This window comes from Panicum virgatum, chromosome 2N (genome assembly GCF_016808335.1).
Source record: "Panicum virgatum strain AP13 chromosome 2N, P.virgatum_v5, whole genome shotgun sequence".
NCBI classification, from domain to species: domain Eukaryota; kingdom Viridiplantae; phylum Streptophyta; class Magnoliopsida; order Poales; family Poaceae; genus Panicum; species Panicum virgatum.
The window spans coordinates 32,800,898-32,806,057 of NC_053146.1; the positions used below are offsets into that span (position 1 = coordinate 32,800,898).

Genomic DNA, 5,160 nt, shown 5'->3' on the forward strand with positions numbered 1-5,160 from the left:
TATGACCGGTGTCCAGTACACCAGGTGGAGACCCATTAGTGGCTAGGCGCAGGAGATTAGATGGGCTTGGCCCAGTTATTTACCTTATTTCTTTATAAACATTGTAATGTACTTTGTTTGGATTAAGCAAGAGCAATCATATCGCTCGGCTTCCCTCAGGGAGCCGGGAGACCCCCAAACCCTAGCCGCCACCTGCCTCCTCCCCCTTGCACGACCACGGCGCCCAAAAGCCGTAGGGTGCGCATCATCCTCCGTCCTCCTCCTTCCCACGCCTACAACCTGCGCCCACGCCTTGGTAGGGATCCAGTTCCTATCATCTCTCCAAATTATAGATCCGTTCGAAATAATTCTTGTAATTCTTTGAGCAACCAGCCAATAACAGAGGGAAAAATTAAACAATCCAAGAAATGCTTGGCCCAAAGGGAGTCAGACCTGTAGGTGCTCAATGGAATGAACATAGAATTTTATAAAACAATATTGCTTACCGAGATGCCACAGACAAATATGAAGGCAAAGTCTTTGAATACAATAGGAAGCTTTAGCATATTTCTTAAGTTTAACCTTGTACCATGTGCATTTAAATTTTCAGCTTTACTTGTATGTCGTCAAGTTAGAATCTGAACAGAAAAGAAAACGTTGAATTATGAACCTCCCAAAAATTTATATTCGATATGTTGGCTGATTGGCAGTGATAAACTTAAAGGACAGAATCATCAGGTACAAATAGGCATTCTTGTGGTTACACATCCCCTACACATATAGCTAAAAGGTTGGTTATCAAGATAGACAACTTCTCATTAAGCAAATGCTACGAACATGCACATGCTGAAGAAAATGAAAAGGTATAAGCTGCTACATTATGTAGCTGCTCTTAGTGCATTCCATGGGACTGATCATATATCAGGAACTCGAAAGATGCATCTACTGATTTCGATGTACAAGTTGCACTACAAAATTTTTGAACATGGTACCTTGACATAGAATAGGAATCTAAATTGAATCTATCCAGCCAGAAATATTTTGATGACTGTAAATATATATTTTCTGAGCAATATTGAGAACAGGGTAATGCTGACAAACCTCTGCATTACTGGTCAACAGGTACTATCCTGTATTCCTGTAGCACATACATCGTCAGGAAAAGATCCATGGATGTAATAGCAACAGTTAATATCAAGACACCAACTTGGTTTCTGCACCCCTTTATTTGAAACAATGTTTTCTGCTCCATATTAGCAGCAAAATCAAACAACATAATAATCTTGCATACCTGTTAACAAGCACCAAGCCAAAAGCATGAAAATATGGACCACATAATAATCTTGTGTTTGATAACAAGAGGAAGGTTATACCATTGACGCCAACATCCCATCCTTTGATAACCTGTCCAACACCTGCAGGCAACATTCCAATAAAATCAACCCTCAATACTCTTCTTGAGAGATGGTAAAGATGCTGAGAAGGGAAGTTCCTCACCTACATATTCATTATAATATCATAGAGATTAGCTTTTCCATTATATACACTGGGAAAAAATCATGCCTGTGATGCCCATGATGAATGGAAGAGCAAGTTGTAACACCCGCATGTGATGCCTGTGATGCCCATGATCACAATATTTTCCATGTCTCTCAGCTCCGGAAATGCCTCCGTGTTCCAGAGAAGGTTATTGATATAGAAAAATTGCAACTGGAACCCGATCTTGTCTATCCGGTGTATCCAATCAAAATTGTGGATCACAAGACCAGGGTCACTCGGAATCAGACTAGTGACTTCTATAAGGTGCAATGGAGTAATCACTCCGAGCGGAAAGCTACATGGGAGACGGAAGAATTTGTTCGGGCTAAATGTCCGGAATTGCTACAAGCATATCGAGGTACACACCAATTTTTAACTCTCCCTTTAGCCATTCATTAAATCTCGGGGCGAGATTTCTTTTAGGGGGTAGGATTGTAACACCCGCCTCGCGGATAGTCCGCGAGGGGACGGTGGACTATCCACCAGGCATCGCCCAGATATTTATCTGGATGGGTGTGGGACCCACTTGTCATTTCTCTCTTCCTCCTCACTTCGACCAGAGCCGAGCGGAGCTCGAGCTCCCGCGCCATCGTCGCCCCCTTCCTTAGATTTCTGTGACACCTCAGGTGTCAGTACATTTAAATACAATCAATGTACCTTAGTTAAACTAAAAAAAATTTGGGAAATTAATTCAAAGAGAAAGAGTCAAATAAAAGACAAATTATACAAAAGAAATTAATGGAGAAAGAAAAAGGAGTGAAAAGCTACTCAAAATTTAATTCAAAAATGTGCACAAAATTTTAGTTGGCTCATGAGAGATACTTCAATTGACATGTGCTCAATTGAACTTCAGCCAAAATCAAGTCAAAAACTAATTAAAACTAAAGTCCTTTTGTGCAAATTTGCAAATGGACAAGTAGTTCAAAATGTGAGTTTCAAATGAAAATTTGCATAACACAAAAGTTGTAGATCTTAAAAAGTTATGCAAAATTGGTATTCAACACTTTTTCATTTGAGCCCTCTAAATAGAAGATATTTTTAGATTACCGAGAGGTCCCTGGAATTTCAGAAATCACAGATAGGCCCTTATCTCCATCTCTCTCTCCCCCGGCCTGCTCTGTTCGCGCCGCCCGCCGTACGCCGCCGGTGGACTTCGTCCACCGTGCGCCCGCGGCCAAATGGACCCGGGGAAAACCCCCAGCGCCACCTGGCCTGCCCCTTGGCGCCCTCCCACGCTCACACGCGTCCCAGGCCGCTCCCGAGCCGCCACGCCACCCCGCCATGCGCCGCGCCGACTGGCCACTCCGCCAGCCCGCCGACGAGCCGTCCAGGGCCATATCGACCGCCCCCAGTCGCTACATCCCTCGCCCAGGAGCTCCTTGGCCTATAAGATCCCCCAGAGCTCCACCGTCGCGCGCCTTCTCCTCCTTCTTCCTCCTCCCGCCGCTCCGCCATGGCCACCGAGATCCAGCTCGCGCGGACCGGCTAACCCAGCCCTACATTGTCCCATCCGACCACTGCAGCAGCTTCTCCACCTTCCATTTGAGCACCACGCGCGCGGAATCGAACCAAATCCTCCTCCCGACGCCGTTCCCCTTTTGCGCCGCCGCCGGCGAGCTCGGGCTCACCGCGGACCGGCCAGCTCCGAGGGAGACCGAGCACGACAGCTACCCCAGAAGCATCCACAAGCTCACGCCATGCTCGTGCGCGCCCTGTTCCCCTACCCCGAGCCCTCCTTCACCTCCAGCGCCGGCGAACAAAACAACCGCCCCGCCATTGACGCCGACGAGCTCGAATCCGTGCACCCAACCCTCGAACGTCGACCAGGGTAGGTGTTCCTCGATCCCTTCTCTCCCACGCGCCTCCCCGTTGCAGCCGCGGTAAGCCCTGCCTATCAGAACACCACCGGGCGAGCTGCGGCGGCGGAGAAGGCCGGCGAAGGACCCGGTTGTAAATTCTTTTTTTTGTTCAAGGGTGTTTCTGCAAGTATTCCAGTGTATACCAGTGAACTTCTAAAATGCGAAATAAATCACAGAAAAATCGGAAAAATGTAAACTCAACTGACTTGGAATCCTTGTAACAAGATCTACAAATTTTGTAACAGTCACATCTGCAGAAACCCAATCAATTTTAATCTGGGAAAAAGAATAAGAAAACCACCTTATGCATGTTCATGAAGTTCTACTCAGCAAATAACCTTGATTTTTGGATATATTTTCACTAATGGAATATTAAGATCACAGTAAAATATGACACCCAACCAAAACAGTTATCATGTTGGAACAATCAAGATTCTCTAATCTGTTGCTAGCTTTTTCGATTTAATGCTGGAAACTATGCACATGAACTTGCTCTGGAATTTTTACTACATACATGTATAACTGAAATATTGTTACTCCATAAATTTCAGATTTATTAGAGTTCATTTTCTATATACCATGATTTATGCTTGTTTAATCAACTTAATTCCTCATATATAGTTTTTATGCTCAGAAAAATCTATATTTATTTTTGAAGTCTCTTTTTAGCTCTGTGTTACTGTCTAAAAATTTTGAGCTGCAGTTGCTGAGTTTTGCTTTGGTGAATAATCATGCTTAGCATCTTAAGGCTAGATTTACTATTTTTGTTCTGAGTAATCCACACCATAAATGATCTTGATTTTTGGACATGATGTTTTTTATAGTATGTTCTATCTATAATAAAAATTTCATATGCATTACTTATTAAATGCACCTTGAGGAATTTATGCTAATTCATGTTAAGTTAAATGCATAACTAATTTATCTGGTGGTTATAAAGCTCGATAATTTTTCTGGTGTATGTTTAGCTCATGAGTAGGCTCTGGTAAAAATTTGAGAACCATATCCCTAGTAAAAGTTTCTATAGATTTAATCTTTGTAAATGGCTTGTTGTTTTTGTTCTTTTTGTCACCCCTGTTGTATAAGTCTATAAAATCTGGAAACATTTCAGTGCTGAGTATATGCTATGAAGTTGCTCTCGTAAAATTTGTAGCACCAGAACCCATATTAAACGTTCTGTACAAAAAGATGAAGCAACTAGAGTAATCCACTTGCATGAATAGTTATAGTTTTTGCGTTATGGTTAGATGCTGAAATTTATACCATGAATGTTTAAGTTTGGATCTGAGATACTTTAGTTTTTCATCAATAGCTCATTAGTAGTTTGTTGTTAGGAAATAATGAAAACATGCTATGTGTTGAAATTGAAAATGAAAACCAAAACCCCCACTCATTCATGAAGAAACATAATTGTGGTTACTACTCTATAAATGACTGCCCATGAAATAAAATGTTGAAATCATCATTAATGTAACTTTTGTTGAACTACAACTTTATCGTGAAGGAAAGAAATCGTTATCCGTGAGTAACTCATAATCTTGCATTGCATATAGAAACGGTTAATCTCGCGGACGGTGACTACGAACTGGTGCCCGCGGACTCTCGTGCGGAGCAGGAGGTTAATCTGAATTGTGCTAACTTGTCTCAAGACCTAGGCCAAGCCCCAGAGGCCTTTTTGCCCGACAGTGCCCAAGAAGGCAAGCCCCAGAGCATAATCCCACTATTTTTCTGAATTATCCTTCAGCTATCTTTTTATTAATGTACTGTAATCTTTTGTTTTCTG

General features: G+C 42.6%; 1 long non-coding RNA gene across 1 annotated transcript; it reads right to left on the reverse strand.

Annotated features, from left to right (window-relative positions):
* Window positions 1-389: 389 nt before the first annotated feature.
* LOC120660215 lies at window positions 390-1,566 on the reverse strand. The gene is made up of 2 exons (XR_005669435.1): window positions 1,353-1,566; window positions 390-1,270 (listed from the first exon to the last, which is right to left on the reverse strand). It is a non-coding gene; the product is annotated as an uncharacterized LOC120660215 (long non-coding RNA).
* Between the last annotated feature and the right edge of the window lie 3,594 nt (window positions 1,567-5,160).